The following is a 27,357-nucleotide window of genomic DNA, read 5'->3' as shown; positions in this document are numbered from 1 at the left end:
TCGGGGGAGCCTAATTTTTCAGCAATAGGCAGAGTGGGGATGTAGGGGCTGTAAAAATGGGCAAAAAAGAACAGAGTCTTCTTTACCAAAAAATGATCTTTTGAAAACCTGTGAAGTACTCGGGTGCGGCTGTGTGTGTACGCACGGGGAGGTGTTTGAGAGAGTCCAGGGCAATGGGCGATGCGCGCCTGGTGGTGTGTTTGCTAATAACCCCACGATGATGTTGCTCCTGCGTTGCAAAAAGAGAAGGGAAATTCTGAGAGAAAAAGTGTCTTTTTAAAGGATTTCCCTTCTCCTAAAATGCGAGTCACTTGGCATGATGTCTGCACTTCTAAGTAGTGAGTAATGTGCATGCTCTCATAGTCTCACTGCAGTGCAATAAAGAAAAGAAAAAAAGGGATGAGGTTTGTGAGGCCTGAAAATAGACCCCCATAAAGACCTGTTTCAAGGCCACCTAAAATAAAGTGCTGTTGCTCAGACACCCACAGACACCCCCGCCCACACTTAAAACCAGGGGGGCAGTGTTATGTTTGGAAAGTTGTAGATAAAATTGTAGGCTAATAGGGTAATTTTTGTGTGTGCTTTTTGGTTGATAATATCATCTTAAGTACATAGATTAAAAACAAATTCAAATACTATCTATAAAGTTGTCTGTGGTGGGTTGCAGAGAGAGTGGTGTGGGGTGGTGGGGTGCGGTGGAGAGGTGAAATGTACCAGGTAGTGCAGTTACATATAAATTGTAAAGGTGTTTGTAAATAATTAAATAAATACTTGCTGTATGTTCTATGGCACTACTTGTCATGTTAGATGCTGCTCTGTCGTGTTCAATCACGTTGCAGCACTGGGTGTGGAAGTCATTAGTGGAAGTTTTGCAATTGTATGTTATAATTTTAACATAGTGAACAAATGTGAAAAATAATTGAATCTATTTTTTTTTTCAGAAAATTATTTCGTTTGGATTAAAATTTGGAAATGCCAAGAAGAAGTAAAAAAAAAAAAGAGAAGAAAAGTATATATTTGTGCAAAAGGCAAAAGTTTGTATTTGCAAAAAATGGGAGTAGTACAGAAAAACTTTGTTCTACTATAAGTACAAGATGAATAAAGGATCACACAAGAGGAAACAATAGGAATTTTTCAAGTAAGGTGAAGCAGAGTTCAATTTCAAATACCAGGAAAAGGAAAGATGATAAAAAAATAGTATCTGTTACTCGGAGACAAAAGGAGTGCTTACAATTTAAAACAGAAGTTATTCATTGTGATTTTGAAGAGAAAGTATTAAACAGAACGTTAAGCTGTTACAAGGACTAGATCTATGTCACGTAAGAAAATATACTGAGAGGTATGGGCATTCTCTGGCTTGTCTTTGAACACAAGTTTGCAAAAGTGTTTTTTATCAGTTGAGGATGTTATCAGTATGTTATTCAGAAATGCGGAATTTTGTGAGGAAAGTGTACTATGTAAAAAGTTCTGCATTATTTTTAAGTGAACTGAGTACAAGTCTTTTATATGCTTCTTTATTAGCTGTTCAAAAAATGTGTGATGATATTGAAATGCGATATTTCGTTTCAGAGGAGCAGTTCATAGAACGTGTAAGTTTGACAATTACAGATGTTGGAGGAGATGGGAAAGTGATTAGCACTGATCAGTTTGAAGTAGAAATTGGAAAGTTTAATGTAGTGTGGTGTGAAATACAAGACTATGTTTTTGTTTGTTGTCGACGCACTGATTATAAAAGTCAAAGTAGGAATGTTGATTTGTATTTGAAAAGTGAGAAGGAGAACAATGGTAAGTGGGTAGAATTTACAATTTACTTGTTGGTGGAAAGTCAATTTGAGTTAGGTAGTGATCAACGTATATGTAAATATTGCTATAACAAATTAGAAGAGAACAAAATGCCTTTTAGAGCAGTACATAATAACTTTGAATCAGTAGCTATTCCGGAGGAACTGGCAGAATTGAATACATATGAGTCTGTTCTAATTCAATGTGTTAATTCTTTTCAAACTATAATTCGGATGGAGCCTAAAACATGTAAACTGTCACCAACAGACTTGCAAAGAGGTTTGAAGGAAAAGTGGTGTACTTACCTTTGGATTTTAAGAAAAATATTGAAACTATTGCTGGAGTCAAAGAGGAAAATTAGGCAGTAGTAATTCTAGTAAATGTTGTAGTAACAAAAAGTCGGAAAATATGGAAAGATTTTGTGGGTGTTAATAAAGTTGAAAAGGCTACCTTATATCTTATAGAGAACAATATTTATTACAAAACTGTAAATGTGGGTGAACAGGCAATAAGTTTAGAAGATGAATCTTGTTGACCGATATTCTGAAGCTGCAATCGGTACAGGTGGATCATTATACCGTCCACCTTCTCCTGAAGGAAACAGCTGTGGAAAATAATGACCTTCCAAGGTTTTCTCCCATACACTTATTGGAGTTCCCTTTGCTTTTTTCATTTCAAATAACTCAATGCTGCTTCCTATTTTTTCTTTTGAATGCAAAGGACATATTGTGTAATGTTCATAAATATCTTCAGTTCTTGACTTGTCCACTTACTCTTTTTGACCACTTGAAATTTCAGATTATATTCTGAAGATCCTAGATTTCGACAGTGCATTTTATACATATTTCACCTTTTATTTGAAAGTGATCTGTCTTCTTTCTCGTATGCATTGAACCACATACTGAAAACTAAAGTTAATCAATAAGTTCTTTCTGCGAAAGAATTTGTGGAGAAACTTCAAGAAAGAGATGAAAATTTAGAAGGACACTTAATCAATATGATGTCATGTCAACGTGGAACAAATGAGTATTGGTATTGTCGTCATGAAGAACTCAAGTGTATGTTACGGAACGTAGGTACAAGAACAAGGTTCGTCTCACTTAGCTGTGCAGAGTATGCTTGGGAAGATTTACTTTCTAAGAGAAGCGAATTCCAATATAAAAAATTTTGAAATAAAGAACTGTGTTCATTGGATCCTGTATATGTGTGCAGATATTGTAATTATAGGTTTCAACCTATAATGTCTTTTATCTGCAATACAAAGAATACAGCTCTTGGAGAGGTTACCGATTTATTTTGGAGAAAGGAGTATCAAGCAAGAGGTGCACCTCATATACATATGCTACTATGGATCAAGGATGAACCTAAATTTGGAAATGATTTTGATGAAACAGTATTGTCTTTCATTGAATAAATATGTGACATGTGAGATACCAAGAGAAGAAGGAGATAGAAGCTTGAGATAGCAAGTTTTACATTTCCCAACTCACATTTGTTGAAAGTATTGCAGAAGAAACTACAACTTTAAAGGAAAATTGTACACCAGATGTCGGTTTGGTTTCTCCTGTCCAGTCATTTGTAAAGGAAGAGTAAATTATTTTTTTTCTTCTGTAAGGCACACAATAACTCGGAAATCTCAAAAGAATAACTACAAGTTAAAAAGAAGAGAAGTGTCAAAGCATATCAATGATTACAATCCAGTCATTTTAAAAATGTGGAATGCGAACATGGACATTCAGTATGTTGCAGCTAACTCAATTGTTGTTGCATGTTACGTTACATCGTACATAACAAAATCAGAAAAAATAGAGATGAAAGAACTGTGGGAAGAAATTACACAAGAGAAAAGCCTTAGAAAAGAATTGTACAGCTTTACTTTGAATATGCTTTCCCACCAAGAAATTGGATTGTATGGATGTTCAGACTGATTGTGCTCTTCAAGTTTAAATTCAAAGTCACGAGGAATCATTTGGGTAAGTTTAGGTCTTGCCTGCAAATGAAATGGAGTCTTGAAATGATTTGAAGGAATTGAAGAATTAGCAGTAAATGAAGGGAGACAGTACAGACAATCTTAAAACTAATATGTTGGACACGTACTAACTGAAAAGGAGTCAACATCTGGAACAGCTATGTCTGTATGAAGTACTTCAACAGTACAGCTTGAAATGTTAAAGAGAATGTAAAAGAAGGAAAATATGCACTAGTCGGATGTCATGGTTGTTTAGTAAAACATGCAAAGAGTAATCTCATAAACCACAAGAAAGTTAGTTGTGAAAGTTTAGATGAGGGAGAATTTTACTATTTAGCACTTCTGCAACTGTTTAAGTCATGGTGTAGTGAAAGTGAATTATTTGGAGACTTTGACTGTTACAAAGATTCTTGGAATACATGTAAAAGCAGCGTTGCATGTACAATTTTGCTATATATTTAAAAATGTTGAATGATGAAGTTGAACAGAAAAAGACTATTACAGCTGAAATTAGTAATGAAAGTTCTCAAGATAGTGAAACTAGTGGTCCATGTAGTCACGATCTTCTTGGACAAGCAATACTGGAAAATGAAGCAGCCATTGCTATGCATGAAGTTGAAATTGCAATGCGGTACAGCAGGTCAGAACAGTGAAACGGGGTCTTGATTCTATGATTGAGGATGTCAGAAGTTAAAGTCTGTGATAATTTCTGTGTACCCCCTCTGACCGGGTGCAATCATTTGAGATGTCATCAGTGATGTCACTGACCATATCATGAGTGATGTAATATGTGACGTCATCAGCAGTGCATTGTGGGCGCGCGAGTTATAGTTAGCTCAACTAACTATAACTGGCGAATTTCTCTGGTTTTATATGAGTCAAATGTCCAACTAACTATAACGTCCCTGAAACCTATGTTTTTTTCAGTGAATATATATATATATATATTCACTGAAAAAACCATAGGTTTCACACACGTTATAGTTAGGAAATAGCATTTAAAAAACCTTGCTAATTCACTGAAAAAACCATAGGTTTCACACATGTTATAGTTAGCTGGACATTTTACTGATAAAAAACCAATGAAATTCCCCCGTTATAGTTACTGTAGGCAACTATAACTCACGCGACCGCAATCCTCTGCTGATGCTAATACTGTATTTAGACACTTATTTGCCCATATCTTCTTCCATTAAATTTTAGCTATACATATATTACAAATATTTTTTTTTCATAAAGACACATATGTCATCAGCAGAGGATTACGGTCGCGTGAGTTATAGTTGCCTACAGTAACTATAACGGGGGAATTTCATTGGTTTTTTATCAGTAAAATGTCCAGCTAACTATAACATGTGTGAAACCTATGGTTTTTTCAGTGAATTAGCAAGGTTTTTTAAATGCTATTTCCTAACTATAACGTGTGTGAAACCTATGGTTTTTTCAGTGAATTTGTACGGTTTTTTAAATGCTAAGTTACTTTACGCCATTTGTGGCGTGCGCGCCCACTTAACGCAGTTCGTTCCGTGCACGGTTTTTATCAACTTTAATAAGCCCTGTACATTTGGTGGCCTTCGGCCACCAAAAGCACAGGGGGTGAGGTCAATGTGGATAGTGTTTTTTTTATTTCGATTTTATAATTTCATGTTCCCAAAATTACGTTTTTTTTCTCTATTAATAAGCCCTGCACATTTGGTGGCCTGCGGCCACCAAAAGCACAGGGGGTGGGGTAAGTGTGGATAGTGTTTTTTTTTTTTTTATTTTTTTACCGTAAGCGTACGGTAAGCTTACGGTAAGCGTACGGTAAGCGTACGGTAAGCGTACCCCGCGAAATTGCCGAAAAAAAAATAAAACCGTTTTTGCTCTTGGGGGATGTTTGGGGACTCCCTCAACATGACTATGTGGGAGGGAGTTGTCAAAACAGCCCCGTAACATGTTTTTGGCCATCATGTTTGATAAACAACACTCAGTGCGAGAGACAAAATGGCGGACGCCGCTTCCTGGTTTCGGCCGATTCGAATGTTTACTAAGATCTAAGAGCCAATCAGAATCGCGCTCGCGCACGCCACCGTAAGCTTACGGTAAGCGTACGGTAAGCGTACGGTAAGCGTACCGTAAGCGGGCTCAGATATATATATTGATTTAAAGGCTATTTTCTCAGAATCTACTGAACAGATTTACACCAAACCTACAAAAGGCACTTCCTTGACCTAGGGACTACCTCTCTGCCAAATTTCTAGTAATTCTGTTCAGCCGTTCGGGCTGTAGCTCGTTCTAAAGGTCCTATGGAAAAATGCATGGGAAAAACGCGTTTTGGGACCCCCCTTTTATCTCAGCCCCCGCTTGACGAATCCCCCCGAGACTTTCAGGGTAGGAGCGGAGCGTAGCGCCCCACCTATTTTGAGAAATTCGCGAGGATTCGTCGACCGGCGCCAAAGTTATTCAAAATAGAATGTTGAGGTTTTCCTATGGAAACGTGGTCCTAACTATAACTACCTACTGGCGACCGCCAGTAGGTAATATATATATATATATATATATATATATATATATATATATTCACTGAAAAAACCATGGGTTTCACACACGTTATAGTTAGGAATTAGCATTTAAAAAACCTTAGAAATTCAATGAAAAAACCAAAGGTTTCACACATGTTATAGTTAGCTGGACATTTCACTCGTAAAAAACCAATGAAATTCCCCCGTTATAGTTAGTTCAGCTAACTATAACTCGCGCGCCCGCAATGCACTGCTGATGACGTCACATATTACATCACTCATGACATGGTCAGTGACATCACTCATGACATCACTGATGACATCTCAAATGACATCACTGATGACATCATTCAGAGAATGTGTGTTTTTCAGAAAATTACATATGTTTTATATATGTATATCTCAAGGTCGATGGAAGAATAAATGGGTGTATAAGTGCCTAAATGGATGAATTGTTTTTGAAAAATTGATTGTATAACTGACTAAGTGTATCTTAGTGAATACATGGCTTAGTGAGTAATGTTAAAATATGTAAATATCTGTATCAGTCTCTCACTTTGTGTATAAGTGGCTGCATGGGTTGGTGAGTAGCTACATGGGTGTCTATATAGGTTATTATTTGGTTTTTTGAGTATCAGTGTCTGATGTCTGTATGGTTCGGTGGGGGGTATTACGTAGTGCATAGGTGCATGAATGAGTGACTCACTCTTTTTATGTGTTGAAGACAGCATGTGTGCAGGACTATATGGGTGAATGAGTGTGTGCATGGGTGTGTTAGTGAGTGAATGACTGTCTCAATAGTGTCTCTATGAGTAACTACATATGTTTTAAACTAGTATATGTGACAATTGGTGTATATAAGCGAGTATATGTGAGAGTGAGAGATTGGAAGAGTTCCAGTATGAATAAGTATGTGTTTTATAAGTGATTGTTTAAAAGACTAAGTATGTGTAAGTTTCTGTAGAAGTAAGTGTGGCGGTGTGTGTATAACTGTATATGCAAGTAAATGTATGTTTGATTCTTTATTAGCATGAGTGACTATGTGTGTGAGTACCTCTATGGATGAGTGGCATTGTGTAACAGGATGTATACGTGTATGAGTACATATGATGAGTGAGTACATGTATGAGTGACTGTACAGGACTGTTGGTGAATGAGTGGATGTGTATGTGGATCTTAGAATTACTGAATAGGTTGTTGTAACTGGTATTGGTATGTCCATTGTTTTTAAAATTTTAATTTCTATTTTTGAATGTGTGTATCAAAGGTTATATTAGGGGCAGAGGTGGTCTGCCACTCTATCACTAGGATGATGTCATCAGTGATGTCATCAGTGATGTCATTTGAGATGTCATCAGTGATGTCATGAGTGATGTCACTGACCATGTCATGAGTGATGTAATATGTGACGTCATCAGCAGTGCATTGCGGGCGCGCGAGTTATAGTTAGCTGAACTAACTATATATATATATATATATATATATATATATATATATATATTCACTGAAAAAAACATGGGTTTCACACACGTTATAGTTAGGAATTAGCATTTAAAAAACCTTAGAAATTCAATGAAAAAACCAAAGGTTTCACACATGTTATAGTTAGCTGGACATTTCACTCGTAAAAAACCAATGAAATTCCCCCGTTATAGTTAGTTCAGCTAACTATAACTCGCGCGCCCGCAATGCACTGCTGATGATGTCACATATTACATCACTCATGACATGGTCAGTGACATCACTCATGACATCACTGATGACATCTCAAATGACATCACTGATGACATCATTCAGAGAATGTGTGTTTTTCAGAAAATTACATATGTTTTATATATGTATATCTCAAGGTCGATGGAAGAATAAATGGGTATATAAGTGCCTAAATGGATGAATTGTTTTTGAAAAATTGATTGTATAACTGACTAAGTGTATCTTAGTGAATACATGGCTTAGTGAGTAATGTTAAAATATGTAAATATCTGTATCAGTCTCTCACTTTGTGTATAAGTGGCTGCATGGGTTGGTGAGTAGCTACATGGGTGTCTATATAGGTTATTATTTGGTTTTTTGAGTATCAGTGTCTGATGTCTGTATGGTTCGGTGGGGGGTATTACGTAGTGCATAGGTGCATGAATGAGTGACTCACTCTTTTTATGTGTTGAAGACAGCATGTGTGCAGGACTATATGGGTGAATGAGTGTGTGCATGGGTGTGTTAGTGAGTGAATGACTGTCTCAATAGTGTCTCTATGAGTAACTACATATGTTTTAAACTAGTATATGTGACAATTGGTGTATATAAGCGAGTATATGTGAGAGTGAGAGATTGGAAGAGTTCCAGTATGAATAAGTATGTGTTTTATAAGTGATTGTTTAAAAGACTAAGTATGTGTAAGTTTCTGTAGAAGTAAGTGTGGCGGTGTGTGTATAACTGTATATGCAAGTAAATGTATGTTTGATTCTTTATTAGCATGAGTGACTATGTGTGTGAGTACCTCTATGGATGAGTGGCATTGTGTAACAGGATGTATACGTGTATGAGTACATATGATGAGTGAGTACATGTATGAGTGACTGTACAGGACTGTTGGTGAATGAGTGGATGTGTATGTGGATCTTAGAATTACTGAATAGGTTGTTGTAACTGGTATTGGTATGTCCATTGTTTTTAAAATTTTAATTTCTATTTTTGAATGTGTGTATCAAAGGTTATATTAGGGGCAGAGGTGGTCTGCCACTCTATCACTAGGATGATGTCATCAGTGATGTCATCAGTGATGTCATTTGAGATGTCATCAGTGATGTCATGAGTGATGTCACTGACCATGTCATGAGTGATGTAATATGTGACGTCATCAGCAGTGCATTGCGGGCGCGCGAGTTATAGTTAGCTGAACTAACTATAACGGGGGAATTTCATTGGTTTTTTACGAGTGAAATGTCCAGCTAACTATAACATGTGTGAAACCTTTGGTTTTTTTCATTGAATTTCTAAGGTTTTTTAAATGCTAATTCCTAACTATAACGTGTGTGAAACCCATGGTTTTTTCAGTTAATTTGCAAGGTTTTTTAAATGCTAATTCCTAACTATAACGTGTGTGAAACCCATGGTTTTTTCAGTGAATTTGCAAGGTTTTTTAAATGCTAATTCGTAACTATAACGTGTGTGAAACCCATGGTTTTTTCAGTGAATTTGCAAGGTTTTTTAAATGCTAATTTTTTTTTTTTCTTCTATTTTTTAAACATACTTTTTTTTTAATTTTCTATCCTTTTTTTAAGACAATGGTTAAATTTTTAAAATTCAATAATATGTTTTTTTAAAAATATTTTATAAAATAAACAGGTAAAATTTATTAGCAATACATTTTTTCCTTTTCTTTTTATTTTTTTTTTAGTACGCGTACCGTAAGCTTACGGTAAGCGTACGGTTTACGCAATGCCCGTAATTTATCTACGCTGTTTGCGTATAGTTACGCAATTTGCATAGCCGCGCGTACTCCGCGTGGGACGCGTACGCGTGTACGCTACACGCGCACGTTACGCGGAAGTGTCGGGTAGTGACTGTTATGCGCATGCGCGCAAGCGCGTGTCTTTTTTACGCGCATGCGTACTTTTGCCGTAAGCGTACCGTAAGCGTACGTTAGGTCATGTGATCATGAAACACAACTTTTGATTGGATGAAACTACTTTCAGTTCTAGAACTCTCCTACACCACACCCATTCCCCTCATTTCTGCTTGTGATCCCTTAGGAGAAGGAGCTGGGTTGTCTTTGTGATACGATGGCAGAACAGCAGAGCCCTTCTGAGAGTGAGGCTAGCACTAGCAGCACTACCTTGAGGCAGAGAGCGAGGAAACAAAAGACCTCTTATGTATGGGATTATTTTACTTTTCCTGAAGGCCAGCTAAAGGTAAATGCACCCTTAGTGACTTGCAAGCTGTGTCAGCGTGTACTTTCAAGAGGTAATCCTGACAGGAAGTATTCCTTTGGGAATCATACCATGATGAGGCACCTCAAGGATGTACACAAAAGGACACATGCTCGACTTACTGGAGGTAACCCTTCAGTAAGTCAACCAAGCACATCCACAGCAGCTCAGCCTGGACCATCATCTGCAGGGCTGAGTCCTTCTTCTGCAGGTCAGGTGAGCCCTTCATCTGTGGGGGGAGCATCTCCTTTTGCTGGCCCTCTGGAAATTAACCCTCGGTTTGCGAGGGTTGAAGTACGGTGCGCCCATTGTCACGATCTAATTACTTATAGGGAGACCAGTGTTTCCCTAGTGAACAGTAAAATAGATCAGCACACTTGTCGTACCGTCTAATATTCCCAATCTTTCTTTCCTCTGTCCCTGCATGAACACAACGGCTCTTTTAAGAGCCAACCTTACCTTTCATCTATTTTTTATATATGTTTTTAAAAACTTTTTTTTTTTTTTTTTTACCGTACGCGTACGGTGCGCGTAATTTTTATTTTTTTTTAAAAAAAACACTAAAAATCAATTATCACATTACAAGGTCCTTGAGAGACTACAATTATTATTATTGACTTACCATACCCACTCAAAAAAATATTTATTCATTTGTTTTAAAAAAAAATTGCTTTAAAAATGGTTCTAGTTTTCGAAAAATTTCTATATCAATCTGAAAAAAAAGAAAAAAGTATTAATATTTTTAAAACATTTTATAATACAGTACACATATTTACATATTTATCAAAAAATATTTTTGCCTTATTTTTGCTGTTTTCAGAATATATTGCATTTCACTATAAATTGTGAAAGCAATTGCATTCATCATTTTACAGCGGGCAAAAAAAAATAACAATCTCAAAGATTGTATTACAAAAGCCCAGAATCTCTTTTTACTTAAACTTATTATAAAAAATACATAATATTCTAAAAAAATATCATCTAATACCAATACTTATTTCTTTAAAATACCGTCTGATATGTTTGTTTCAGAAGTATAATCACAATATTATATCTCAAATAACTCCACATTACATCTGGTTCCATTTCCTTTAGGCCAAATAGTAATTTTAAAATTCTTTTTTGATTAAATTTCCAATGGTAATCCAATAAAATTCTAAAGTTTTATTTGTACAGATCTCACCGATTCTCTGTAACATATTGGTTCCCGAAAGATTTATTAATAATATATTAAGTCCACAATAGAATTGGTTACCTTTCCACATGGCCAAATAGTAATTTAAAAAATCTTTTTTGAATAAATTTCCAATGGCACTCCAATAACATTCCAAAATTTAAATTGTGCAGATGTTACCGATTTTCTCTAAATTTTTGGTTTTCCAAAGTTTCATTAAAAATTAAAAAAGTCCACATTACAATTGGTTATCTTTCCATTAGGCCAAATGATAATTTAAAAAATCTTTATTTTTGAAAATTCCAATGGTAATCCAATCAAATGGTAAAATTGTTTTGTCCAGATCTTGCCAAGTCTCTCTAAAATTTAGGTTTCAGGAAGATTAGATAGGAATTTGCTAAATCAAAAGGCAAACGTTGCTTAAAAACCAATTGGGAATCATTACACAGTGTCCAGCCTTTTTCACATTTAAGATAAACTGTGTAATGTCCAGAAGTAACAGTAGGTCCTTCATGGAAAATTATTGCAACAGTTACAAAAGTTTTTCCTGAAATTGATAATTGCTGTCCTGTAAACTTCTTTATTAAAGTATCCAATTTTGAACCATCAGCTCTACATCGTTGCATCATTAAAATTACATACTGTCCGTATTCCTTTAAAATTAATGTTGAAAACATGTCAGATTGACACTCACCGCATTGCATGCTATGATTAGCATCTTTAACTAATTTAGCAAAAGTGACTGTTTTAGTCTCTGGCAATGTCAAAAAAATAAACCTTTCATTATCAACATTAGAGCCACATATATTATAACAGTTTTCACAACTATGTTCCCATTTATAAGAGAGACCAAAGAAATTATCAATTGCAACTTCTTCTTCTTCCAGTACCTGAAGAAAAAACATCAAAAATTCGTGTGCATCTTGCTGTTCATTTTGAGAAAACTGTGTTCGTCCTGAACATACATCTAAAAGTTTTCTAATTTCAGTAGCACTTTCTATTTGAGTTTTATCATTACTCAGCTTTTGAAAAAGGAGACTCAGCTCTGAACAGAAACTTTTTCCCTGATTTACTATTATCTGCTCTTGCAAACTTTCCAGATAAAATGCAACATTCAGCACTACATTTGCGTAGCAGTTGACACCAGAGCTATTTTCAAAATGACATCCTACAACCTGTTCTTCTTTTTCCTTACTCTTTTTGCTTGCAATTACATCACTCCTCTTTTTTTTCCTCCTCTGTACATCTTCATCACAGATATTCTCATTTCTCCTTTTACGAGAAACTACACGTTTCTCCAACACAGGATACTGACCTAAATGAGGAGCATAGCTTCTTCTTAATCTATTATACTCCTTTACACAATTTGTATCAGCACTAACTTTTGAGTCATCAAAGTCTATCATGAATAAACCTGATAATGTTTTCACTCGTGACAAAGCAACATATGCCATACCTTCTTTGAACACAGTTGAACCAATGTTCACAAATGCACAATCTACAGTCAATCCTTGAGACTTGTGAATAGTTACAGCATATGCTAGCGAAAACGGAAACTGCTTCCTACGTACATATAAGTCTTTCACAAGCATGAAACGAACTGAACAACGACAAATGTCTTTAACTTCTTCTATCTGATCAAATTTTATTTTTAAACATTCAATTCCATATTTTTTCTGATAATTAATAAAACCCACAACTCTTCCCATAGCTCCATTAACTAAACCTTTTTCAACATCCAAATTTCTCCTTAAAAATACTCTACAGTTCATGCAAACATATAGATTTTTTTCTAATCCAGCTGTTTTGGAAATGTTCTTCTCTAGTGAATCCAATTTATTTTTCAGTGTGCCTGTTACTGTGACAGTAATTCTTCCATCCTCTATTTTGTCCACTGCTTCTAATTTCCTGATCTCTTCCTTTTCCAATTTCAAAAGCTCCTCATTGAATATTGAGCATTCACGTAGAGTTGGCATTAAGCAGATGATACTTTTCTTTTCTGCAATGTTCTTGTATATCTTCTCTGCAACTATTTCTTCCTTTGGAAATAAATTATGTAGCAGCCGACTCTGTAATGCTTTTTGCCAACTTCTGTGAGTAGTCCAATTCTGATATCTTTCAGAATACTTCCATATTCTTCATCGCTTGCTTGCCTCATATTAGTAGTAAGTTCCTTGTACTCAAAGAAGGACCAAATATTTGTATTTCCGATGCTTCCCAATGACTTCTTTGTGTCTTCATGTGTCACAGTATTAAACACAGGTTGTCCTTTAACTGGAGAAAGTTGCAAAAAATCTCCAAAAACTATGACGTGTTTTCCACCAAATAACATGTCATAGTCTGTCTTCAGAATTTGCTGCATTCTTAAATGCACAAAGGCAAGCATTAAGTTTGAAACCATGCTCACCTCATCAATAATGAGAACTTGCATCTTCTTCAAGACTCTTGAAACTTCCAAGGATGCTTCTCCAGTTAGCTTGTTGTATTGTATTTTGTTCTCATGCTCCACTGGTAACATTAGCAAACGATGTAAAGTGATTCCTTTTATGTTATATGCTGCTAACCCAGTTGGAGCAGTAACCACACAAGACAAAGTAGAATCCGTTTTTTGCTGTAGGTAGCTTCTGATGACTTTAATTAGGAAACTTTTTCCAGTTCCAGCTTGTCCGCTTACATACATCCTGATTGGATGAAATGATGTGCATGAGCACTCTTTTTTTTCATGTAGAAATCCGTGATCAATTTTGTTTCTGATCTCTTCATAAATTTGTTGCTGCTCTTCGTTCAGTTGTCTTTCCAAATTTTGTAAGTCTATAAATTCTTCTTGAGCTTGATTCATAGCCGTTTCCACTTCATTCATGGCTATTGATGCTTCATTTTCAACGATTGGTTGTCCTAGGGGATCTTGACTGAGTGTTTCTGAACTTTGGCTGTCCTGAGAACTGTCTCTAGCTATTTCTGCTGCAATTGTAGTTTCCTGTTCAATTTCTTCATTTAACATTTGCAGATAACTTGAGAATGTACTGCATTGTATGCGGTCTTTGCAAGCATTAAAAGAATCTTCATAGCTTTGAAATTCTCCCAGTAGTTCATCCTCTGTACGCCATGGTTTAAACAACTGTAAAAGAGCCAAGTAGTAAAATTCCTTCTTGTCAGTAGTGTTGCAACTCAGCTTCCTGTGATTTATCAAACTTCCTTTTGTTTGCTTCACCAAACATCCTTCCTCACCAATGACTTTATATTTTCCATTGTTGATGTCTTCTGCGGCTTTCCGTGAATAAATGTAGTTCTGCAGCACTTCATAGAGACACATGTTCTCCAGATGTTGACTTCTCTTGGGATAATATGTGTCCAACATGTTTGATTTCAAAATATCTGTACTTTCTGGGTCATTCTCGGCCAAATATTCAATTTCTCCAACAGATTCTAGTACCCGATTTCTCATTGCTGCAAGGCCTAAACTTGCCCAAATTATTCTTCTTGACTTCGAGTAGAGACTTGCAGAAGATAACCTATCTGAACATTCGTAGGATCCAATTTCTCGATGCGATAACATCTTCAAACTGAAACTGTACAGCTTCTTACTGACAGTCTTCTCGTGAGAAATCTCTTCCCACATTTCCTTCAATTCTGTTTTTTCTGATTTTGTAATGTAAGATGTTACATATCGAGCAACAGCAATGGAATTGTCAGCTATATACTGTATATCCATGTTAGCGTTCCACATGGATAAAATGACTGGGTTGTAGTCATTTATATTTTTTGATTCTTCTTTTCTTTTAAGGTTGTAGGTATTCTTAGGTGATTTTCTTGTGATAGTATGTCTCACAGCTGACATAAAACTGTTTACTCTTCCATTTGAAAGAACAGGTCTAGGAAATCCAAATCGACATTTAGTGTAGTATTTATCTTTGCTCTTGTATTTCCGTCGACAGTATTTTCCACACCGATGACTTTGGAAACGTAAAACTTGCTCCTTTAACTTTTTCTCTTCTGTGCTTTTTGGTATAGCACATGTTGCATATTCTTCAATGTAAGATAACACTGCTTCATCAGTATCTGTTCCAAACTTTGGGGCATCCTTGATCCACAACAGCATATGAATATGAGGAGCACCTCTTGCCTGGTACTCTTTTCTCCAAAAGAAATCTACTACTTCTCCAAGAGGTGGATTTTTTTTATTGCAGATGAAGGACATCATAGCCTCAAATCTATGATTGAAATATCTGCAAACATTAACCGGATCCAATGAGCACAGTTCTCCTGCTGTCTTGTATTCGATGTTTTTAATGTTTGAATTTGCCTCTCGTAGAAAATCCAGTAAATCATCCCAAGCGTACTCCGCACAGCTTAGGGTAACGAACCATGTTGGTGTTCCTAAATTCCGTAACATGCATTTTAATTCACCATGGCGTCGGTACCAATATTCATTTGTCCCACGCTGACAAGCCATCAGATTGATCAGTTGTGTTTCCAAATGATCATCTCGGTGCTGCACTTTCTCCATAAAATCCTTAGCAGACACATTTTGTAAATGTACTCCACTTTTTAAAATGTGATTTACTGCATAAGACAGTGCAGACAAGTCGCTTTCAAATAAAAGATGGAACAAATAAGGAATACTTTGTCGAAATCTGGGATCTTCAGCATATAGTCTTGTAGTCCGATACTCAGAAGCTGGAATCTGTTCCGGACGTTCATCGTATCGTCCTCCTTTTCCTTTAGGAAACAGCTGGGGAAAACATCGAGCTTCCAAGCTCTCCTCCCATACACTCACGGGACTTCCTTTTGCTTTCTTCATCTGAAAGAGATCAATATTGTCTCCCATAACTTCTTTTGAATGAAGAGGATGTATGCTAAAATGTTCATAAATTTCTTCTTCCTTTGACTTGTCCACTTTTTCAATTTGTCCAGTTGGTGTTTCTGTGTCTTCTTGTAAATCTTCTTCTTCTTCTTCTTCTATATAAATTGATTCATACCATTTGTTATTCTTTTTCAAATACAAATTTGCTCTTTGTACTTTCCGTACATCTACCAGCTCCTGCCAAATCTTCTTATTCTTTGTAGGTACACCATTAACCAGAATAATTAATGGTTCAGTTTCCAAAGTATCCGCATCAATAGTTTCCATATTTTTTTTCAAATCCAAGGGCAAATACACCACTCTACCTTTTAAACCTCTCAGTAAATCAGAAGGAGGTAATTTACCAGTTTTGGGCTCCATACGTACTATGGTCTGGAACGGATGAACACATTGAATGAGTATAGACTCATATGTATTTAATTCAGAAAGTTCAGCAGGAATAGCATCCAATTCTAAATTATTATGTACAGCTCTGGTCGGCATTCTATTTTCCTCTAACTTGTTGTAACAGTATTTACAAATACGCTGTACTTCACCCAAATCAAAACAATTTTCAAGAAATATATATGTGGCAAAATCCTTCCACTTATAATTATCTTCATTTTCACTCTTTCTATAGAGATCAACATACCTGGTTTGTTTTCTATAATGAGTTATGCGGCAACAAATACAAGTAATATTTGGTCTTTCATTAGAGATTATTGCAAATTTTGTTATGTGATCATTAAATGTCTTACTTACAGAGGGTTCTACATTCTCTTCCACTTCTTCCTCATTTACTGTGTCCTTCTCTGCACTGTTTTGTTCAGGACCAAAGTAACAAAACTGAATTTCATCAACAACCTTCTCTACATCTGATACCGTTCCACAGAACAGAGCCCTATTCAATTCATCTAACTTTATTGCTGGACTTTTAGCAAAATACAACCGTCTCACAAACTTTCTCATTTCAGTATGATGAACAGCCAACATCCTAAAATGATGGAAAACACTATTACACACTTTCCTAGATAGACAAGCCAGAGAATGACCCTGCAAACCAGTATTCTCTCTCACTCTGCACGGATCTAGACTTTGAAGCACCTTAATCTTCTGTTTTATACTTTTTTTACTAAATTCTCTTAGAAACTCACGAAATTTGTCAATAGATTCCTGACGCACAGTGCAAATACTACTACAATTCCAAGTGTACACTGGGGCTTTAGGACGTCTCCCCATAGCCTCATCCGCCATCACTTGTACCTCATCTCTTGGAACCATTATCTCCTTCTCCGTTATGCAACCATTTTTTACTTCGTAAGCACGACCTCTGGTGTCAACTGCATGCAGCAAACTATTACTTTGAAAATAGCTCTCTTCATTAAAAAAAGGTTCACTACTTGAACTATGCATCCACTTTCCTAAAAACACTTTACAAAAGTTTGTTCTGTTCACTACTCTTTTCCTTTTGCTATGTGATTTCAGTACATTAACCATTTTGTCTAATGTACGCATCCTATTCAAAATTAAAATGAATAGTTTCCTTTTTAATTCTAATGCCTTTGCTGCAATGGCTTCAATTTCTTTTTTTCTTTTATAAAACTTACTCTTTTGCTTATATTTCTTCACATCCTTTATCAAATTGGACATAACTCTTCTCTGAAACATTTTTCTACGTATCTCTTTAAACGCTGTTTTTCTATTTATGTAAATCTTTTCAGTTGCAGAAGGTATATTTGCATTAACTAAATTCTCAATTTTTTCCTGTCCTTTTCTTTTCATTACATTCTTTCCAGTACAGACATTTTGTACATTTTTCATTCTTTTGAATATATTTTTTAGAAATTGTTTTTTCTGCTTACCAGAAGATTTTTTCTTTTTCCCAACATGAGCATCTTCTACTAACTTTGGTCCTCCAGTTGTCTTCAAATATAGGTTTTTTTTGTGAGTTTTTTGAACTCTGGATTTTGTAGGCATCTTAAATTTTGTTCACTGCTCTTCAGCAATACCTGAAAAAAACTTAAAAAAATTCCTTTATTTTATTTAAATATATTACTACATTTCTTTTCACAATAGTCACAAAACGAAATTTCTTTGCCAATTTGAATGCACACTTACTGCTCTTTTTTTTTGGCAAGTGATAATCACTTTTACAGACTGACACATTATGAATCCACTTTTCAGATTTTTTTAAATGCACATGTCCAAACTGCTTTTTCAGACCACCACCATGTGTATCCTGGGTGACTGCCTACACTCCAGCAAGGGCAACCAGCCTTAGTGATGCTGAATGTCTTTGCATTACAGACTGAAACCTCAAAACCCACTCGCTTGTAAATACTGTGCATGATTATACATGGAAAGGAGCTGGGTGTGTGCTAAGAGTCTGCTTCTGCACCAAAAAATCGCTCCCCCTTTTTCCTACTAATGCAACTGTGAAATCACCAGAGCAAAACGCAATAAATCTCTGCCTGTAATTCCTATTTGCACACAGAGTCATGTTTTCACATTAGTCACAAAACGAAATTTGTTTGCCAATTTGAATGCACACTTACTGCTCTTTTTTTTGGCAAGTGATAATCACTTTTACAGACTGACACATTATGAATCCACTTTTCAGATTTTTTTAAAAAACCCATGTCCAGACTGCTTTTTCAGACCACCACCATGTGTATCCTGGGTGACTGCCTACACTCCAGCAAGGGCAACCAGCCTTAGTGATGCTGAATGTCTTTGCATTACAGACTGAAACCTCAAAACCCACTCGCTTGTAAATACTGTGCATGATTATACATGGAAAGGAGCTGGGTGTGTGGTAAGAGTCTGCTTCTGCACCAAAAAATCGCTCCCCCTTTTTCCTACTAATGCAACTGTGAAATCACCAGAGCAAAACGCAATAAATCTCTGCCTGTAATTCCTATTTGCACACAGAGTCATGTTTTCACATTAGTCACAAAACGAAATTTCTTTGCCAATTTGAATGCACACTTACTGCTCTCTTTTTTTGGCAAGTGATAATCACTTTTACAGACTGACACATTATGAATCCACTTTTCAGATTTTTTTAAATGCACATGTCCAGACTGCTTTTTCAGACCACCACCATGTGTATCCTGGGTGACTGCCTACACTCCAGCAAGGGCAACCAGCCTTAGTGATGCTGAATGTCTTTGCATTACAGACTGAAACCTCAAAACCCACTCGCTTGTAAATACTGTGCATGATTATACATGGAAAGGAGCTGGGTGTGTGCTAAGAGTCTGCTTCTGCACCAAAAAATCGCTCCCCCTTTTTCCTACTAATGCAACTGTGAAATCACCAGAGCAAAACGCAATAAATCTCTGCCTGTAATTCCTATTTGCACACAGAGTCATGTTTTCACATTAGTCACAAAACGAAATTTCTTTGCCAATTTGAATGCACACTTACTGCTCTTTTTTTTTGGCAAGTGATAATCACTTTTACAGACTGACACATTATGAATCCACTTTTCAGATTTTTTTAAAAAGCCCATGTCCAGACTGCTTTTTCAGACCACCACCATGTGTATCCTGGGTGACTGCCTACACTCCAGCAAGGGCAACCAGCCTTAGTGATGCTGAATATCTTTGCATTACAGACTGAAACCTCAAAACCCACTCGCTTGTAAATACTGTGCATGATTATACATGGAAAGGAGCTGGGTGTGTGCTAAGAGTCTGCTTCTGCACCAAAAAATCGCTCCCCCTTTTTCCTACTAATGCAACTGTGAAATCACCAGAGCAAAACGCAATAAATCTCTGCCTGTAATTCCTATTTGCACACAGAGTCATGTTTTCACATTAGTCACAAAACGAAATTTCTTTGCCAATCTGAATGCACACTTACTGCTCTTTTTTTTTGGCAAGTGATAATCACTTTTACAGACTGACACATTATGAATCCACTTTTCAGATTTTTTTAAAAAGCCCATGTCCAGACTGCTTTTTCAGACCACCACCATGTGTATCCTGGGTGACTGCCTACACTCCAGCAAGGGCAACCAGCCTTAGTGATGCTGAATGTCTTTGCATTACAGACTGAAACCTCAAAACCCACTCGCTTGTAAATACTGTGCATGATTATACATGGAAAGGAGCTGGGTGTGTGCTAAGAGTCTGCTTCTGCACCAAAAAATCGCTCCCCCTTTTTCCTACTAATGCAACTGTGAAATCACCAGAGCAAAACGCAATAAATCTCTGCCTGTAATTCCTATTTGCACACAGAGTCATGTTTTCACATTAGTCACAAAACGAAATTTCTTTGCCAATTTGAATGCACACTTACTGCTCTTTTTTTTTTGGCACGTGTTAATCACTTTTACAGACTGACACATTATGAATCCACTTTTCAGATTTTTTTAAAAAGCCCATGTCCAGACTGCTTTTTTAGACCACCACCATGTGTATCCTGGGTGACTGCCTACACTCCAGCAAGGGCAACCAGCCTTAGTGATGCTGAATGTCTTTGCATTACAGACTGAAACCTCAAAACCCACTCGCTTGTAAATACTGTGCATGATTATACATGGAAAGGAGCTGGGTGTGTGCTAAGAGTCTGCTTCTGCACCAAAAAATCGCTCCCCCTTTTTCCTACTAATGCAACTGTGAAATCACCAGAGCAAAACGCAATAAATCTCTGCCTGTAATTCCTATTTGCACACAGAGTCATGTTTTCACATTAGTCACAAAACGAAATTTCTTTGCCAATTTGAATGCACACTTACTGCTCTTTTTTTTGGCAAGTGATAATCACTTTTACAGACTGACACATTATGAATCCACTTTTCAGATTTTTAAAAATGCACATGTCCAGACTGCTTTTTCAGACCACCACCATGTGTATCCTGGGTGACTGCCTACACTCCAGCAAGGGCAACCAGCCTTAGTGATGCTGAATGTCTTTGCATTACAGACTGAAACCTCAAAACCCACTCGCTTGTAAATACTGTGCATGATTATACATGGAAAGGAGCTGGGTGTGTGCTAAGAGTCTGCTTCTGCACCAAAAAATCGCTCCCCCTTTTTCCTACTAATGCAACTGTGAAATCACCAGAGCAAAACGCAATAAATCTCTGCCTGTAATTCCTATTTGCACACAGAGTCATGTTTTCACATTAGTCACAAAACGAAATTTCTTTGCCAATTTGAATGCACACTTACTGCTCTTTTTTTTTGGCAAGTGTTAATCACTTTTACAGACTGACACATTATGAATCCACTTTTCAGATTTTTTTAAAAAGCCCATGTCCAGACTGCTTTTTCAGACCACCACCATGTGTATCCTGGGTGACTGCCTACACTCCAGCAAGGGCAACCAGCCTTAGTGATGCTGAATGTCTTTGCATTACAGACTGAAACCTCAAAACCCACTCGCTTGTAAATACTGTGCATGATTATACATGGAAAGGAGCTGGGTGTGTGCTAAGAGTCTGCTTCTGCACCAAAAAATCGCTCCCCCTTTTTCCTACTAATGCAACTGTGAAATCACCAGAGCAAAACGCAATAAATCTCTGCCTGTAATTCCTATTTGCACACAGAGTCATGTTTTCACATTAGTCACAAAACGAAATTTCTTTGCCAATTTGAATGCACACTTACTGCTCTTTTTTTTTGGCAAGTGATAATCACTTTTACAGACTGACACATTATGAATCCACTTTTCAGATTTTTTTAAAAAGCCCATGTCCAGACTGCTTTTTCAGACCACCACCATGTGTATCCTGGGTGACTGCCTACACTCCAGCAAGGGCAACCAGCCTTAGTGATGCTGAATGTCTTTGCATTACAGACTGAAACCTCAAAACCCACTCGCTTGTAAATACTGTGCATGATTATACATGGAAAGGAGCTGGGTGTGTGCTAAGAGTCTGCTTCTGCACCAAAAAATCGCTCCCCCTTTTTCCTACTAATGCAACTGTGAAATCACCAGAGCAAAACGCAATAAATCTCTGCCTGTAATTCCTATTTGCACACAGAGTCATGTTTTCACATTAGTCACAAAACGAAATTTCTTTGCCAATTTGAATGCACACTTACTGCTCTTTTTTTTTGGCAAGTGTTAATCACTTTTACAGACTGACACATTATGAATCCACTTTTCAGATTTTTTTAAAAAGCCCATGTCCAGACTGCTTTTTCAGACCACCACCATGTGTATCCTGGGGGACTGCCTACACTCCAGCAAGGGCAACCAGCCTTAGTGATGCTGAATGTCTTTGCATTACAGACTGAAACCTCAAAACCCACTCGCTTGTAAATACTGTGCATGATTATACATGGAAATGAGCTGGGTGTGTGCTAAGAGTCTGCTTCTGCACCAAAAAATCGCTCCCCCTTTTTCCTACTAATGCAAATATAAAATTACCAGAGTTGTACACAATAAATCTCTGCCTATATTTCCCAACATGTGTAACCTGGGTGACTGCCTACATTCCACCAAGGGCAACCAGCCTTAGTGATGCTGAATGTATTTGCATTACTGAGTCCAACCTCAAACCCTTAAACTATTCATTTTTTATACCAATACACCTTAATTTATCGTGAAAACATAGTCCATATTATTTTACATGTTCCTCACATTTAAATTTCTCCCAAAACAGAAAATAATAAACGCAACTTCAACAAAAAGAATTACATTTCTATTTTTCATTTCTTAATTTACCATATACATCCCCTCTCAAACTCTAACCTCACCTTTTACATTAGTTAGTTGTGAAAGAAATGTGGCACTCAAACAGCAGATTATCAGAGCCAGGATCTCTGTTCTCTACACCTCTCTCCTCTCAGCAGAACCAGATAATGGCAAACTTTCCCTCTATTTTTCCACACATATACATGTAAGTTTCAAATCTCAGTGCTTCCCCCTTTTTTTCAAATGTAATCACACATTTCTATTGGTTGAAAACCAACCCTTTTCCAAAAGTACCCTGCCCCCAACTTGACTTCTGCCTAGTACCCTTCCCCCAACTTGACTTCTGCCTGCTACCATAGCAACAGCTCATGGAACACTGCTGTGTGGAGTTAGGTCAGAAGTTCGCCACACAATGTTTCAATTCCACAGAGCAAGAGTGCTTGACTTTTCAAACCTAACAGCAAATCCATAGTACTGTTCTTTGGTAACACATTTTTTTTTACCAATACAAAACATGCTTCTATTAATTTACACATACAGCCTAGTTTTTATTCTAGAATGGTATGAAACAGCCAATCAGTTATTTTTGTTTTGAAAAAAATATGTATGCCTCCATTTCCAAACTGTCTTTCTTTTCATATTGCCATTCTACTGAAAGACACCTCCTGAGTGCATCCAGTTCTCCTTTGAAGATGTTCACAGTGTGGATTGTAGGGCACAGCTATGTCTTCTGGAGTGAAAAGTTTGCAGAGAAAACAGGTATGGTGAGAGACCTTGCTTTGCCAAATGTAGACATTAAATGGATTGGTCAGAGAGGGTTAAAGTGGCACCAATTGATGCCATTGGTGAAATCCTTCATGCAAATCCAATACCCTGACCTCATAATAGTGCACTGTGGTGGCAATGACCTAGGCACTTTGACTGGGGTAGGTCTGGAAATGCTTATGAAGGACACCTTTGCACAACTGTTTTCACTTTTCCCTAAAACTGCCTTTGTGTTTTCTAACATATGCCAAAGGCAAAAATGGAACTGGTCCAATCATTTCTGTCCGCAGATTGACAAAGCAAGAAAGCACGTCAACAAATCTGTTTCTGCTTTCCTCCGTGACTATGGTATGGGTTCCATTTACCACAACAACTTGCGTTACGACATGCAAGACATTTATAGAGGAGATGGTGTGCACTTCAATGATGAAGGGAACAGAGTCTTCCTCTTGAACCTTAGACTCTGCATCGGTACTTACTTGTAGGTACCACAAAAAAATCACTTAATAAACACAACGGCTCTTTTTAGAGCCCCCTAATATCTAAACACTTAAATCTGAATTTCATTTCTTTTTTGTATTTTTTTTTTACCGTACGCTTACCGTAAGCTTACCGTACGCGTACCCCGTGATTTTTTTTAAAATCAATAAATGTTTCCTTTGTACTTTTCTGTCCTTCTTTGACCCCCTTACAAATGTTAGGGGGTCTGTAACTCTCTCCCTTGCCCCCTTTTCAAGATATCACTCTTTTTTACCGGAGTGAAATACACAAAATGGCGGCCGCCGCTTCCTGGTTTCGGCCGATTCGAATGTTTACTAAGATCTAACAGCCAATCAGAATCGCGCTCGCGCACGCCACCGTACGCGTACGGTAAGCTTACGGTAAGCGTACCGTAAGCTGGCTCAGATATATATATTGATTTAAAGGCTATTTTCTCAGAATCTACTGAACAGATTTACACCAAACCTACAAAAGGCACTTCCTTGACCTGAGGACTACCTCTCTGCCAAATTTCTAGTAATTCTGTTCAGCCGTTCGGGCTGTAGCCCTGTCTAAAGGTCCTATGGAAAAATGCATGGGAAAAACGCGTTTTGGGACCCCCTTTTATCTCAGCCCCCGCTTGACGAATCCCCCCGAGACTTTCAGGGTAGGAGCGGAGCATAGCGCCCCACCTATTTTGAGAAATTCGTGAGGATTCGTCGACCGGCGCCAAAGTTATTCCAAATAGAATGTTGCGGATTTCCTATGGAAACAGGGTCCTAACTATAACTACCTACTGGCGACCGCCAGTAGGTAATATATATATATATATATAAATATAAATATATATATACACACCCATGTGGGCCTCCTCCCCCATAATTTGGTAATGGCCAGTGAAATGTCCAACCAACTACAACATCCCTGAAACCTACAGTGTTTTCAGTGAATTTCTAAGGTTTTTTAAATGCTAATTTCTAACTATAACATGCCTCAAACCTATGTTTTTTTCAGTGAATATTATCTACTGGCGGTCGCCAGTAGATAGTTATAGTTAGGACCGTGTTTCCATAGGAAATCTGAAAATTCTATTTTGAATAACTTTGGCGCCGGTTGACGAATCCTCGCGAAATTTTCAAAACTAATGGGGCGCTCCACTCAGCTCCTACCCTGAAAGTCTCGGGGTGATTTGTCAAGCGGGGGCTGAGAAAAAGGGGGGTCCCAAAACACGTTTTCCCCATGCATTTTCCCATAGGACCTTTAGTCGAAGGTACAGCCCGAACGGCTGAACAGAATTACTTGAAATTTGGCAAAGAGGTAGTCCTCAGGTCAGGCATGTGCCTTTAGCATATATGGTGTCAATCTGTTCAATAGTTCCTGAGAAAATTGCGTTTAAAAGCACATAAATATCTATAAGCGCGCACCGTGCATGCACGGTGCACGCACCATAATGTGCGCGAGCGTAATTCTGATTGGTGGTTACATGTCAGTCAACATTCGAATCGGTCGAAATCAGGAAGTGTCAGCCGCCATTTTGTGTGTGACAGTGAAAAAGAAAGGTGGAGAACGTGAAAAGGGGGCAGGGTAGAGAGTTCCTGACGCCCTAGCCTTTGTCAGGGGGTCCCTGAAGGACCCCGAAGGTTGAAAAAAACATTTTATTTTTTTTTTCAAAAAATCGCGGGGTGCGCGCAGGGTGCGTGCACCATGCGCGCATGGTGAAAAACCTTTAAAAAAAAAAAAAATTTTAAACGAGCCATTCCATATTACAGGATACAGTCAATCTATAACTATATACATAGGTAGATTATTGTAAAATAAATATATAAAAAATATAATAAAAGATACATAACTTAGCATTTAAAGAAACCTTACAAATTCACTTAAAAAACCATAGGTTTCACACACGTTATAGTTAGGAATTAGCATTTAAAAAACCTTGCAAATTCACTTAAAAAACCATAGGTTTCACACATGTTATAGTTAGCTGGACATTTCACTCGTAAAAAACCATTGAAATTGCCCCGTTATAGTTAGTTCAGATAACTATAACTCGCGCGACCGCCACTCTATCACAAGGATGATGTCATCAGTGATGTCATGAGTGATGCCACTGACCATGTCATGAGTGATGTAATAAGTGACGTCATCAGCAGTGGATTGCGGGCGCGCGAGTTATAGTTATCTGAAATAACTATAACGGGGGAATTTCAATGGTTTTTTACGAGTGAAATGTCCAGCCAACCATAACATGTGTGAAACCTATGGTTTTTTAAGTGAATATATATATATATATATATATATACATATATATATGTATATGTATATATATGTATATGTATATATATATATATATATATATATAGTCACTGAAAAAACCATAGGTTTCACACATGTTATAGTTAGCTGGACATTTCACTCGTACAAAACCAATGAAATTCCCCCGTTATAGTTAGTTCAGCTAACTATAACTGGCGCGCCCGCAATCCACTGCTGATGACGTCACATATTACATCACTCATGACATGGTCAGTGACATCACTGATGACATCTCAAATGACATCACTGATGACATCACTGATGACATCATCCATTGAGTATGTGTTTCTGAACAATTTTAATATGTTTAATATATATAGGGAAAGGCCTGTTGAAGAATGAGTGGGTGTACAAGTGTGTAAATGGATGATTTTCTGTGGTGCGTAACTAACTCTATAAGTGAGTAATTAAATGTATCTTACTGCAGACTAGTGACTAAACTGTGTAAATGTTTGTATGTGTCTGTATGTTGTTGTATAAGTGGTTGCATGGTTTTGTGAATACCTATTTAAGTGTCTATATGAGGTATTGATTGCTTGTCTCAGTATCTGTATGGGTTCCTGAGTGTTTGTGTGGGTAGGGTGTGTGTGACTGTGCATAGATGTGTGAGTGGGTGATTCTATGGGTGCATGGTTAACAGTGCATCTGTGATGGACTGTATGTTTGAGTGAGTGTATGTATGGGTGTGTTAGGGATTGAATGTATATCTCAGTGGTACATTTGTGACTAACTACATATGTGATAGGCAGTATATATGCGTGTAAGAGTATATAAGTGGGTAGATGTGAGAGTGTATGATTGTGACTGTATGGATGATTGTGTGCTTGTATCAATGATTCTATAAGAGTGTAAGAATGTGATACTATTTTTATGAGTAAGTGAACTTGAGTGTGTTTAACTGTATAGGTGAGTAAATCGGACTGTGTTTAATTACTTGTACGACTGAC

The sequence above is a fragment of the Triturus cristatus genome, chromosome 2_2, assembly GCF_964204655.1.
Source record: "Triturus cristatus chromosome 2_2, aTriCri1.1, whole genome shotgun sequence".
Taxonomy (NCBI): Eukaryota; Metazoa; Chordata; class Amphibia; order Caudata; family Salamandridae; genus Triturus; species Triturus cristatus.
Note: the sequence above shows the minus strand (reverse complement) of the source record.